General features: G+C 41.0%; 1 long non-coding RNA gene and 1 pseudogene across 5 annotated transcripts; both read left to right on the top strand.

Annotated features, from left to right (window-relative positions):
- The first annotated feature begins 1,140 nt into the window (after positions 1-1,140).
- Positions 1,141-4,535, top strand: LOC123449018. Of its 4 annotated transcripts, XR_006631954.1 has the most exons (4): positions 1,141-2,057; positions 2,175-2,240; positions 3,251-3,491; positions 4,267-4,535. It is a non-coding gene; the product is annotated as an uncharacterized LOC123449018 (long non-coding RNA). The 4 variants fall into 4 exon arrangements; XR_006631952.1 differs by having other exon boundaries at positions 1,141-2,240; XR_006631953.1 differs by lacking the exons at positions 1,141-2,057; positions 2,175-2,240 and adding an exon at positions 2,249-2,865.
- Positions 4,536-4,794: 259 nt separating this feature from the next.
- Positions 4,795-10,721, top strand: LOC123450632 (annotated as a pseudogene). The gene is made up of 11 exons (XR_006632075.1): positions 4,795-4,818; positions 5,238-5,960; positions 6,057-6,195; positions 6,271-6,342; positions 6,483-6,554; positions 6,690-6,887; positions 7,275-7,438; positions 7,539-7,807; positions 7,887-8,013; positions 9,621-10,014; positions 10,270-10,721. The product of XR_006632075.1 is annotated as a probable LRR receptor-like serine/threonine-protein kinase At5g59680 (transcript).
- The last annotated feature ends 3,172 nt before the right edge of the window (positions 10,722-13,893 follow it).

Below are 13,893 nucleotides of genomic sequence, written 5' to 3' on the forward strand. Positions count from 1 at the left end.
GGAAAATCATTGATTTTAACAAAAAGTTCACCGAATTTAAAAAAACTCTTCAAATTTGGAAAAAGGTCATTATAATTTGAAAAAGGATCATCAAATCTGAGAAAAGTTCATCATAATTAGAAAAAGTTCTTCGAATCCGAAAAAAGTTCAGTGGATTTTAAAAAAAGCTCATCTATTTTAAAAATCATCAAATTTGAAAAAAGTTCATCATATCCGAAAAATGTTCATCGATTTAAAAAAATGTTCAACAAATTTGAAAAAAGTTCATCAAGTTTAAAAATACATCTATTTTGAAAAATGTATTACCATTTTTGAAAAAAGTTCATAAAAATGAAAATCTAAAACAGAAAAAACAAAAAACATTGATTATGAGAAAAGATCAACGATTTTGAAAAAAAACATCGATTTTACAAAGAAGTTCATCAATTTTGAAAAGCGTTCGTCAATTTTAGAAAAAGTTCATCGATTATGAAAAGAGTTCATCATTTTTTAAAAGAGTTCATCCATTTGGAAAAAGAGTTCGTCGATTTCCAAAAGTGTTCATCGATTTAAAAAAAGATTTCATCGATCTTGGAAAGAGTCCACCGATTTTGAGGAAGTTCCCATCAAATTTGAAAAAGAAAAACTAAAAAAATTATTCCAAATAAAAAAGGAAAAACGGAAAAAGAAAATAGTAAAAAATAAAACAAAACCCTTCTGAATAAAAAAGAAAGACGAAAAAGTAAAAACGAAAATAAATAGAAAAAAATCGTATCTTTACTATTAAAAGCACGTGAGGGCAGATCCAACTCTCAATCTAGACTGTTTAATCTTTACTAATAAAAGCACGAGAGGGCAGATCCAACTCTACATCTGAACCCTCTAAACACTTAATCAACGGACTGGATACTTCGTTAACGAAACTTAACAGTTTTTCGTTAGCGCTAATCGCTCATCCAGTTTTGAACATACACAGTCATTGTACTTTTCTAACTGTCAAACTGTGAAGTCACTTAACATATGCAGTCACTAAACATGATGTATGAAAGCAAGTTTAGAGTACTGTTTTGTACTGGAGTACTCCACAAATTATGAAAGTTTGGAGTACAAAATTCAGTTTTGGTACTGGTGGAATTGCTCCAGTTTGGAGTACTCCTCCACAAAAAAAAGTATCAAGAGGAATCATATCTGGTTCATTGGAGTATTGTGTTAATTACTGGACTACAATTTGAGAATATGATCTAGTTCAGCTAGAGCAAAATGCAGTTAGATTTTGTAAATGGCCAGACTTTGTAACTTTCTTGTCAAAATTCAGTTAAAATATCACCAGATTGTTAAAATTCAGTTAAATTATCAACAGTTTGAGTTAACTGTCTAGTGCCAAACTCTTAGCATTGCTCCTCCACTGAATTTAGTTGTTGTCTACTGCCAAAATTCAATTAAAATATCATGTCATTTTGCAAAAACATTTGTACCTTGTTTTTCAGACTAAATGCAGTAGGTTAACTGATCTGGTCCTGTGGCTGGTCAAATTGTATCATGAGTAGTCAAATTATACCACTTTGGAATTTTTCATCTCACCAATGAGTGTGTCTCCAAGGTTTTCTGCCACAAACAGATGATGCAAGCTTCCGGATATTTTTTTCAAAAAGAGGTACAGCAAACTTAAGGGTTCTTCCATCCATCTCAGCACTATTTTAGCTAATCCTGCAACAAAAATGCTAAAACATCCATCAGTTTTAATTTAGGTTCAGAGTATACAACAACAACCAACAAACGTTCAGAGTATACAACAACAACCAACAAACAACAACCAAGCCTTGTTTGTTGGTTGTTGTTGTATACTCTGAACCTAAATTAAAACTGATGGATGTTTTAGCATTTGTGTTGCAGGATTAGCTAAAATAGTGCTGAGATGGATGTTTTAGCTAAATTTAGGTTTAGAGTATGCTAAAACATATTTTAGCGGGACAGCTTCAGTTCAGGTTCATGCAAGAGGATAGCTTTTAACCGAAATTCGTTGGTGTAATTTCAGTTAATTGGAAAGAACAACTCTGCAAGTTAATTGGAAAGAACAGGTATTGCGGTTTCTTGTTCCTCATAGTAAATTTGTAGTACGCGCATCATGAATCCTAAATGTGAGAATGCTTTGGAACAAATTTATGAGTTATTTTTGCAACTCTATACAATAACAGGAGGACATAATTTATATGGAAAACTTCTCCTTCTAAGGCAGATATTAATATTCTTCAATCCATAGAGTAAGTTCAACAATTCAGTAGCTAATGCGTTCTAAGTAATACAAAGGCATGAACAGTCATATTTTGCTGCAAATGTTTACGTAAATGCAAACTTACACATGTTACTACATTTCTCACTAGAAGCTAATTCAAGATATTTCTATATGGACTGAAGTAATAATCTTAGTCATAGTCATGAACAGTCATATTTTAAAAATGTTTCCATAAATTCAAACTTACACATGTTACTATGTTTCTCACTGGAAGCTAATTCAAAATATTTCTATATGGTTATGGACGGAACTAATAATCTTACTCACACAGCCCTTAGTAAATATAATTTTTTGATATTTACAACATCTACCTATTGTCAAGTGCAAAACTGAAGCATCTTATGTTATTGTCAGTCCATATTTTCTTTCCCGTGACAGAGGATTTGTAGTTCTAAAATGCATACAACTGAAGATGTCACCATTGGCTCTATTTTATTCTAATGCATATATCGCACAGTAAGACATGGGTTCTCATGCAATTTGGCATTGTTCTTTCTCAAGATATGCCTTCTTTAGCATCATAAGCCTCTAAAGAGCAATCGAGCGTACCCTACATCATCACGGCTCCTCTTGTACTACATGGGCTTATGGTGGTATGTGCTAATTAACTTCTCTCTCGATATTTATGAGAATTGTCGTTAATAGAAAAGGCAAACTAGATGTCTAAGGAGGAACGTGGTATTTTCTATAAGTAGAGCTAACATGAACAACCACTCCTTTGATGATATGCTACATTTTTCCAACAAGGAATTGAACTACTCTCTAGGAAAGGGAGTTTAGATTTTTTTTTGTTATTAATGATGGGTTCGGACTCGATGGATGCTTGTTCTAGAAAGAAGTCTAGAAAGAAGTCACTGAATTGATATCAACTAAAGCAATCTCTTCTTTATACAAGAGGCAAGGGCTACCTTGATAGCACGTAAAAACATGAATTGTTTGAGTTCTTTTTTTTTAATACAAGAAAGTTAATTTTGCAAGATATTATGAAAGGTCGCATCAAATACTATCTGAGGCACATCACAGGTGAAGTCGGCGAGTGTACGATGTGTGCCAGGACTTGGACAAGTATTGCTTTTGATATTAATGGGAAAGACAATGGAGGCTACTTTGCTCGACAATACTATCACGGTAGATTTGGAAATTGTATACAACGGAGGCTACTTTGCTTGACATAAACTTATTGTTCAGGATGCATTCTGCAGGTTCCATTACTGATGTGGTACACAATGCTTACTACACATGTCACCTTATTTTCTTGTTATGCAATTTATCTAATTAAGCAAATGTCTCAGCGTCATATATTGTTAATCTGCATTGCTACTATAGACCACGGAGTAAGTTAGATCTTCTTCCTGCCGCAAGCACGTGCATTGCAAGCTTGTCCATATTTTTTGTAGCCACTATACTTTATTTTTCTATGTCTGTGCATTATTGGCATGCCAATTGGAGAATTTAAAAATACCCCTACAAATTATGACATAGCTCAAGTTTCATCTTTTTGGGGTCAATGATTTGCCATCTGAATCAGATGTGTTAATATGAGCTACACAAAATTTAAGTATGTTATATCATTCCATAATGCTAGAATATTCATCACTGATTTCTATAGGTTCATTCTTTTTACCATGGTGTTCGTACAAGGATAACATGATATAGACAAACAATAATCATGTTTTCCTGCATTGCAAGTTGCCCATATTATTTTTAGATGTTGGTTCTCTTCATTTTCATTTTAAAGTTTTAGTCTCAAGGCATCCATGCTAGCTTACTATAGAATTGAACACAATTGATGAACATGAAATCTTTATGGGCGAGGTGCTGTAGCGAGATTACTTTTTTTTAATCTGTTTTTCACGCCCAGAGATGATGAAATTGTCCATGCTCAGTGTCATTCCTTGTTCTTATTCATGAGCTGCCATGGTTAGTGTCACGTGTATGCACAATTGTATTTCATAATACTGAACAACCTTACAGGTGACATATTTTCCTTCTAGGTGGCCTGGTTTGCGACAACATACTGGTGGCAGCGAGCACCGAAAGATAGAGATGCACGTAAGGAATTGTCTATTAGTGGCATCAAGCACCAGAAAAGAAGATGCAAAATAGGGTAGGGGAAAGATATGGCAGTGAAGAGAGTTGTTTGGTATGTGCGTGTGTACGTGATTGTTGGGTTGTTCTGTGTTGTAAGTGCAGTCGGAATTTTTGGCCAACATACTTGAAAGTATAGTCTGTACACATGTGAATTATAATTTTGGCCACTGAATTATTATGGTGACCAAATCAACACCGAAACAGTTAGCACCCACGGTTCCCTTTTTCTCGGTAGTGTCGTTGAGATACACCAGGATTGTTGGTGGCTAATTTGTGCATGGCCTGCGTGAGACGTCGACCGGTGATGATTGGATTGCCCGTCTAGGAACCCATTTGATCGCAAAACTGACAAGATTCAGCAGCAAGGTGAGAACTAGGGATTGGTGGTGAGATCAACATGGTACATGATTATAATAGGGAGGCGTGCTCACATGAACGCCATCGGCGATAACATTGTGAGGGGACAATGGGAGGGCTTCACTTGGGCACTTGTCATGCTAGAAAGACGACGAACACATGTGATGAGATCCGTCAGGTGATGTCAAATGTCCCCCTTGTGCATCGCATGCCTTGCGTGGGTGGAGTTGTGGAAGGACTGGTGTAAGAGGTCTTACTTCAATGAGTGTGATTGTCACAATCACTCTAGCAACAAGGCTACAAGCACCACGAGGAAGAAAATCAGATATTTGAAAGAGGTTGGTGATAATATAGAGAAGTTCTAACTTAATGGCAATATGAAGATGGTCTATTTTGACACAAGACAACTAGACTTTTGTCATGTAGTAGTAAACTATTATAAAGTGATTACGTGCATTGCACGTGCAAGCTTACCAGTATCATCAAGGGTTAAAAACATCGTTAACGAAACTAACAGTTTTCGTTAGCGCTAATTGCCCACCCCACGTCGTCTCACTCTGGCGGTCAATCCCCGATCGCCCCGCTCGCCCGCCTCCTCCTGGTCGCCCCGCTCGCCCCCGCTCGTCCGCCTCCCCCCCGGTACCTGCAGGCGAACGCGACGCACGCGCTGGTCCTCGTCGACCGGAGCAACTTGGGCATCAGCGGCGCCGCGCTGGTCAGGTACCCGGAGGACCCGTACGACCGCGTGTGGATCCCGTGGAGCGAGATCGACTCGAATGAGTGGGCGGATATCTCGACGCCGGAGAAGGTGAAGGAGCTGGCGGACCTCCGCTTCAACGCGCCGTCCGCCGTGATGCAGACCGCCATCGCGCCGCGCAACGGCTCCAGGTCGGCGTCGTCAAGGACCATCGAGCTGTCGTGGGACGCGGCGCCGAACCACGCCTACCCGGACCCCGAGGTCATCGGCATCGTGTACTTCGCGGAGCTGGAGGTCGTGGCCGGGGGCGCCGCGCGCCAGTTCGAGATGGCCATCAACGGCAAGCTCTGGAGCAAGGCCCCCTTCACGCCGCAGCACCTCATCTGCGACGCCTTCTTCAACAGCGAGGCCCACCGGGGTTCGGCGGCCACTACAACATCACCCTCAAGGCGACGGCGAACTCCACGCTGGTGCCGACCATCAACGCCGCCGAGTTCTTCTCCGTCGTCTCCACGGCCAACGTCGCAACGGACACCAAGGATGGTAACTGGAATTCTCACAGTATCACTGTATCAGTGATTAGGCACATTATTTGGTAACTGATCTCTTTGTCTTGTGCTATACTGAATTTTGTGACAGTTGTGGCCATGGCTGCGATCAAGGCAAAGTATGAGGTGAAGAAGAACTGGGCGGGTGACCCATGCGCTCCCAAGAATCTCGTTTGGGAAGGGTTGAACTGCAGCTATGCCATGTCCATGCCTCCTAGAATCACAAGATTGTATGTCCCGAGTTCATTTTCTGGCACGTTTGAGAAATCTGTCGAACTCTCAACAATTTATGTGTGTTTTTCCAGAAATATGTCATTTGGCGGTTTGAGCGGTAGCATACAATCTCATTTCGCCAACCTCAAAGCAATCAAGTATTTGTAAGTATTACCTTCATTTCAAATTAGGGCATCTCCAGCCGTTTAGCTCCCAAGAGGCATTTTTCGCCGCTTGGGGGCTGCCGACGAAAATTTTGGTCCAGCCGTTTAGCTCATGATAGTATGCTTGTTCGTTTGTTCAGGGACTTGTCATACAACAACTTTACACGATCAATTCCTAATGCTCTTTCTGAACTACCATTCCTCGTGGTGCTGTAAGGAATCTTGAACTCCACAATTACATTGTCTTCGATATCAAATGGTTTTGTTGCATAATTCCAACTTTGGTCTGAATATTCTTCTACAACTTGAACTTGCTAAATGCTAATGAATGCTGTCTGGTGCCTTAGAGACTTGACTGGCAACCAGCTTAATGGGTCCATCCCCTCCGGGCTTATTTTTCGGGAAAACGCAAAGGTTTGCGTTTCTTTTGATTGAAAAGGGAGAGAATATGGACAGTACATGCCTACGAGAAGGAGGCTACAGGGGCTCAAAAGAAAAAATGGAAAAGGAAAGAAAGGCGTGCACAAGACTAGTGAACATCCCAGGTAAGCGGCACAATCGTCCCAAGGCCGGTGGCCCCAGCCCGAACCCAAAGGGAGGCTTCCTCTCTGATCTTTGCCGAAAGTGAACTGATCATATCTACATCAGTTCCCATGTTACTGCTTTCATACTTTTTTGACAAAGGGTGAATTTTAGGAACTTAAAATGAAGCATCCAACAACTACAAACCTAATGAGTACACATCCAGCCTCTACATATGTAGGGTGAATACAACTGACGCACACATACACAATAAACACGCCAAACAAATAGTGAAGTCATGCAAGACCAAAGCTATGCCCTAACATGGAAAAAGAAAAACAAAGCGATACAAGACAACTGCTTTCATACATGCCTGGCCAAAATCACTTAACTTTTCTTCCTTTTGCTAGATACGGCAAAAATCCAAACCTTTGCAGCAACGGTTCCTCTTGGGAGCCCACCAAAAAGAAGAGCAAATCTATGCTTGCCGTGTACATTGTTGTTCCAATACTTGCAGTTGTGGTGATAGGAGCACTGGCAATGCTACTTCTTCTCATACTGAGAAAAAAGAAAGGTGAGACAGGGGGTCAAAACATCAACTGAAACTGCAAGCAGCACTAGACTGGACAATATTTACAGTTTCTTGTCACTGTCTGACTGATCACCTGATGAAGGATCAAGAAAGGGCAGTGTGAAGCCACAGAACGAGGCCAGTCGCGTGCATTCGCAGTGGCGGAACGGCGACACTCACAGCGTGCTGCAGGTGGACCACCGTCGGTTCACGTACAAGGACCTGCAGGTCATGACGAACAACTTCAAGACGGTGCTCGGCCGGGGAGGATTCGGCTCCGTGTACGACGGCTTCTTGGCGGATGGCACGCAGGTAGCAGTCAAGCTGCGGTCTGAGTCCTCCAGTCAAGGCATTAGAGAGTTCCTCACAGAGGTAAGTGTCATTCACCATCACCGGTTCAGGGAAGTTTTGTATGGAACTGTGTGTAAACAATTACTCTATTCTTGCTCAGGCTCAGACCTTGACAAAGATTCACCATAAGAATCTTGTGTCAATGGTTGGTTACTGCAAGGATGGGGAGTACATGGCGCTTGTCTACGAGCATATGTCTGAAGGAAATCTGGAGGACAAACTCAGAGGTGTGTACTAATTGATTTTGTGCATTTAGTGGGTTTTTTTATCCGCAGTAAAACTCTAGCGGAAACCTTTACATTATAAATATGAACTTAAATTAATATCCATGAGGAATTGATTCCAATACCCAGTCTCTCAGCCATGTAATCAAGGGAACTAGGCTCACTTCGTATGATTTGAGTTATCTCTCTTTCTCTACCCTTTTTTTGGCGTCGAACCATTTGAGTAAACGGTTAGTCCCATCATCATATTAAAGGGGGATCTGCCGTCTGTCGTGATGGTTCGACCTCCAGCGATCCCCCTCCTACCGCTAGCCTTTCCACCAGTCCACCGATTTTTTTCAATCCCTCCATAAACCAGCCGATAAACCAGCCGGTTAGTTTAATAAAAAACCCTTAGTACATCGCACCTCGAACCACCACCCTTCGGTCGACCAGAAGCCCACGAACCCACGATCCAATCACCCCCGACCCCGTCGCCCCCGTTCTCCCCCGAGAAGCCGAGAGAAATCTCTCCGCTTTTGCTAACGAAGTCCCGATCTGTCAATCATCGCCGCATGTGCTCCCCATCCCGCTCTAAACTCCCCATGACCCCACGATCCAATCTCCCCCGCCCCCCTCGCCCTCGTTCCTATCTCTCACCCCACGACCCTTTCTCTTCATCTCACGAACAACCTCTCTCTCCACATGTCCGCACCCACCCCTTATTCCTCCCTCCTCCGAGCGGTCAGCCTTTGCACCTCTACATCCCTCCGCTATGCGAATGAGATTGATTGATGTGGCCAGCGGTGATTGCGAGCCCAGGCAGGCCAGAGTTGCTCGAGGTGTGCGACTTGGAGGATCTCCAGCACTGTGACAGGGCGAGTACTCTCCAGGTGGCTGGCGCTTGCGTGAACTGCCAATACACGGTCCACCGGCACCCTCCAGCCACTTCCCATGTCTCGCAAGAGCATAAATGGCCAGGAATGAAGGATTTGTGGTGGCCTGAGAAATAAAGCAAAACGGTGGTTTGCTTCCTCTATGTCTCTTCCTGTTGCGTTGTGGTACTCTATCTCTCTCTCTTCATGTTGTGTTGTGGTAATCTCTCTCTCTCCGAGGAGCACACATCACACAAACGAACGACGAGTGGCAATGGACTGACGGGAGACCGGTTGGTCCGCAACGCACAACGGGAGGTGGTAAGACCATGGGATGAGCAGGTAGATAGAGGATGCCGCCGGTGGAAATCTGGCAAGTGGCGGTGGCATACAGGTCTTATGGTTTGATGTTTGCATTTTACCTAGATGAATGCTTTTTTGCGAAATTTGCCTAGATGAATACTTGTAGCACTGCTTATTGTTGTAATCTCGTGTATAGGTTGTGCTGATTCTTAAATTGCCAAAACACCCCTTGATAAAAATCATCGAGGGCAGCTTTTTATTGTGGAAACTCGTTGTGTGTGTGAATTTATTTATACTCTTGCTCTTGGCGCACAGAGCCTATAAGACCCTGAGTGTTCTTGTTGCTGCTGTAAGCATTTCGTTTGATTATGTTTTCATGTGTGGATTTCATGATGAGAGCATCAATTATTTTAATGCTGAATTTCTCTTATTTTGGTTATATTTTGGTGGCAGGACAAAGCGGGCATACATCAGGAATAAATTCAGCTTAGGTAAGAGTATCAAGAGGATGAACTCGCTTGACGGCTTGTACCGCATGTTCCCTACACATGGCGAGACCCCACCGATGCGGTGTCTAACCTGTAGAAATAGTACCCACAAAATCAAGAGGGTGGGTGGATACAAATCATTGTCCAACATTCATCTCCCTGTTAACTGTTTTAGTCTGAATTATGATGCTACTGTACTATATATCATTCATTCAGATTCAAACTTCCCGCGATTGCATACACTGATTGTATATACATTGTGTTAATTAATTAGTGACACCCTCAGCTGCTTCATTTCACGGGCCGCAAATGAGTTAGACAGAGAGGACATTGCGGAAGAGGAGGTCACTGCTATGCAAGTATATTATATTATTATTATTATTCATTTCCAATTACGTCTAACCTATTTTTCTCATGTGGGACGTTTTCATGTTGTGGATATATTGAATTTGTGTTTCCTTCTAAATCGAGGGGAATGGCCGCTGAAGTTATTTCTTCTATAGAAAATAATTTCTTCTAAGATATATAGATTAATCTGTTGTCCCTGCACAAAATTTCTTTGACTAAATATATTGCCCGGATCGATTTAGAAGAATTTTCATGTCTTTGTGCAGGTGGAGACATGGAAAGAGTAGAAGAAAGTTTGCACGGTTCAGAGAGAGGGAGCAAAATAAATACAACTATTTGGTGAAAAACAAAACATAGAATAAGTGATGCACATACTTTGCTTGTTCTGTGACAACCACTTGTATTTTGCTATGTTTTTTAAACTGATTAAATGATGTCTTTTTGTTTTTTTCTGAATTATTTTCATCATTGTCTTGTAGGATAGGGCTGTTAGTAGGGCAGAGAAAAAAAAACTACCACTTGTTCATGATAAACGCATTTCTGGCATTACACGCTCACATCTGAGTGCTTGACAGAAAATAAAGGAAAATTAGTAGTGTCATTCAGATACCTTGATGTGGGATGCTATCTTGTTTGGCATGCATTTCTACACAAATTTGTATTGAATTTATGAATGCATTGTTTTGTATTGTTATGAGTATGTGCCCACTTGACTTCAGAATTAGTTTTTGGAATGGTGGTCATTTATGTACCTGTTTAGTCTGGTTCTTGTTTTTTCTGGGCATGCTCCAAGTGGCTCCATAACTCATGCTTTACTAAAGAGTTTCAAAGATAAACTTGCATAGGTAAATAGCTCCGTAACTCATGCTTTGCTGCAGATTTTCGAAGATAAACTTGTCCAGGTAACTATACTCTGAGTAGTAACCTTCAAGTTCTGGCATACTCTCTTTTGTTTGGACAACATCAGGAAATTCGAAGCCCCCCTGTGTCATGCTTTTAGTAGTTATGTTTCAAACATGTACAGATAAAGCTTTGCCTAAATTGTGAAGGCAACCAACTCCATCGCCATCCGATGAATATGGTGGCATGTGGTCATGGAGGTTGCACATAAAAGAAAAGAAATTTGAATCCCAGTATGGAAAAATATGTGTACTACAGTACATTTCAGTTTTTAGAATTTCACTATGTCTCTACTGTATTGTTATCTTTTATCTCCAAACCGGATGCTTTTAAAAGCCACCCTTGAATTACCTCGTTGTTGGCCAACTGTCTTACATTGCAACATTGATCGCCACACTCCTCTCTGGTTAGAATCTAATACTGCAACAATCTGCACACCATATGTTTAGCTGAAATAGCTTAAGAGAGAGGAGCAACAAGGATGCGGACAAGTACACCATCTCTAATGCATCGTGATTATTACTCCTATGTTTTCCAAAGAAAATCTAGAGTCCCTCGGTGCTTTAAATCGATCATTTGTATGGGAGAAAGCACCACCACAGAGTTATGATGTTTAACAGTAACATGTTGACTTTTAGACCATGTTGAGTAGTACTAATGTTGAGCAAGCATTATGTTGAGCATTAAATTACCTTGGTTTTGAAAAAAATTATGTTGTATCCATTTGGTTCTATCAAGTATCTCAAGCGTCTATTGTTCTGCCAACAGATAAGTACTACTCTTCTATACTATGACCGTGTGGGGCTGGAGTAGACACCGACGAAGGGTTTTAAGGTGGCTCCTTCACATCATTACTTCAGGATCCAGAGTGCAATAATTCAACTTGTTGCAACATATGACGAGGCTAACCTTATTTTTTGAAGTTTGTCACTCGGATATAAGTGGTGTGTAATGTAGTGGCACGCGGAGCAGGTTTTGTGTTTTTTCTAACCCGTTGCATCGCACGGGCATATGTACTAGAATCTATAATTACGTAAAACGGGAATGCAATGGGCAAGAAAAATATATAAGAATCGAGAATTATATGTCGGGATGTGTATTTCAAATGGAACGGAACTATATATATTGCAATCCAGACATACTATGCAATCAAATTGGTAAAATCGATGTGTCCTCTTGTGATTTCAGTTACTTTTAAGTTTTAGTATTTTTCCGATGATTTTGATGTGTTGTCCGATGTGTATATGTATGGAAAGCTTCAGGGTCAGCGGCTAATGGCTAGATTCAAGGTGGCATTCATTGCATGACAATAGTACACTCGGGAGTTCATGGCGCAGTTCTAAGATGCATTTTTCTTCTTCTTCTGAAGCTTGTTTTTAAGCTCATTATTTGATTAAATAATTATAATAAACAGTTTATGCCACCTGATATATCAAAATGCACGCTGATTTATTCTTATTTGATAAATTTATAATTAGTTGGTTGGAGATAATCCTATCAATAACCCCGGCCTAGACCACCTACATTGGAGAGAACTCTGATTACATATTTGTTGTTTGCTATGTGTTCATTCATCTGCCCTTTCTACATTTGATTAAAGAGTTTGTTCCTGTAGATTAAGAAAATTGTTTACATCCAAGGGTTGCCACTGCATCTCCTTGACGAATTGTCAATTTCATGTCACATATTATCTTGAAAATGTAGCAGTATGTGCTAGGTTTGGCATTTTGTTGGAAATTGAAAAAGGGTCTTATATTATGTCGTCACCCCCGCTATCGATCCCGCTGAGAACCGTTCGCCGCTAGCCCCCGCTGGGAACTGCTCGCCGCTCTAACAGACAGGGCTCGACATAGCGCATAAGTTCAATGCGTCAAGGCGCGCATCACGACCGGGCCAGCAGGTGAACAATGTACACGGAGGTGGAGATTCATCCAGTGTGACGCGTCAGCAACAAAGGCTCGCCACCAGGGGCTAGCCGCATCGCCTATCTACGCCATCGAGCCGCGACCCTTGGCGCATCGTCTCGGTCTGCTAGATGTGGAGCCTGTCGCCCAGCCAACAGCCATCCTCCATGCGTTGTTTCCATATGCTAGCCACGGCGCATGTCTCCATTCCCAACCGCCCTCAACCCGCTCAAAGGCAATCTTCCTTCAAACTGACAAGGAGGACGGAATCCTTTCCTTGGTAAGGAGGCCTATGTGATTAGTCCAGCGATTTAGTTTTTTCATGTGAATAATTTTATCCGGCCTACTTTACATTGATCTAATATGCATTGACCCTGTCGGTTTCTCACCATTAATTTTATTTTATGTACGTATTGTTAAAATGTCATGTCTAGATTTATAGTGATCATCCAGTGTGGCCAAGGTCAACGTGGTGTCTGTGCGGCTCTACCTCGGTTCGCTGCCCTCCATTTGTATACTTTTTTTCCGCCTTCCACCAAGTTCGAATTAAGCATGTATGGGCATTTTTCATTAATCGAATGAAATCCAAAAGAAAGTATACTAACTTTATACTCTTTCGTTTAATTTTTCACTGACATTTTTCTTATGGTTTTCTATTCTCTGACCCTACCATGGGTACCGTATTTTTTATTTTTCTCGATCTCATTTCTAGCTAGGCTTAACATATTACTTGTGCATTTGCTGAAAGAAAGATGATTACCTCAATCAAGAATGAGCACATGCATGCTTCATACAATGTGGTTCTAGATATTCATTATTTTCATTCCATATAAATCGGTTGGCAACCTGATGAATAAGGAAATTTATTTCATTACACGTACGTTGCACGTACACTGTTACTAGTAAGTAGAAAAGGAAGAAGTAGTAACTGAATAATGAGAGAATTCCTTATTTGGCCCTTTCTTAAATTCTTCTTCCCTATTTGGCCCTAAATATTATTTTTTTCCCTATTTGACATCTAAACTTCATTTCCTTCCTAATATGGCCCTGTAGTGCAATCTGAACACTAACGGTGTTAAATGTGGT

The sequence above is a fragment of the Hordeum vulgare genome, chromosome 4H, assembly GCF_904849725.1.
Source record: "Hordeum vulgare subsp. vulgare chromosome 4H, MorexV3_pseudomolecules_assembly, whole genome shotgun sequence".
Lineage (NCBI taxonomy): Eukaryota > Viridiplantae > Streptophyta > Magnoliopsida > Poales > Poaceae > Hordeum > Hordeum vulgare.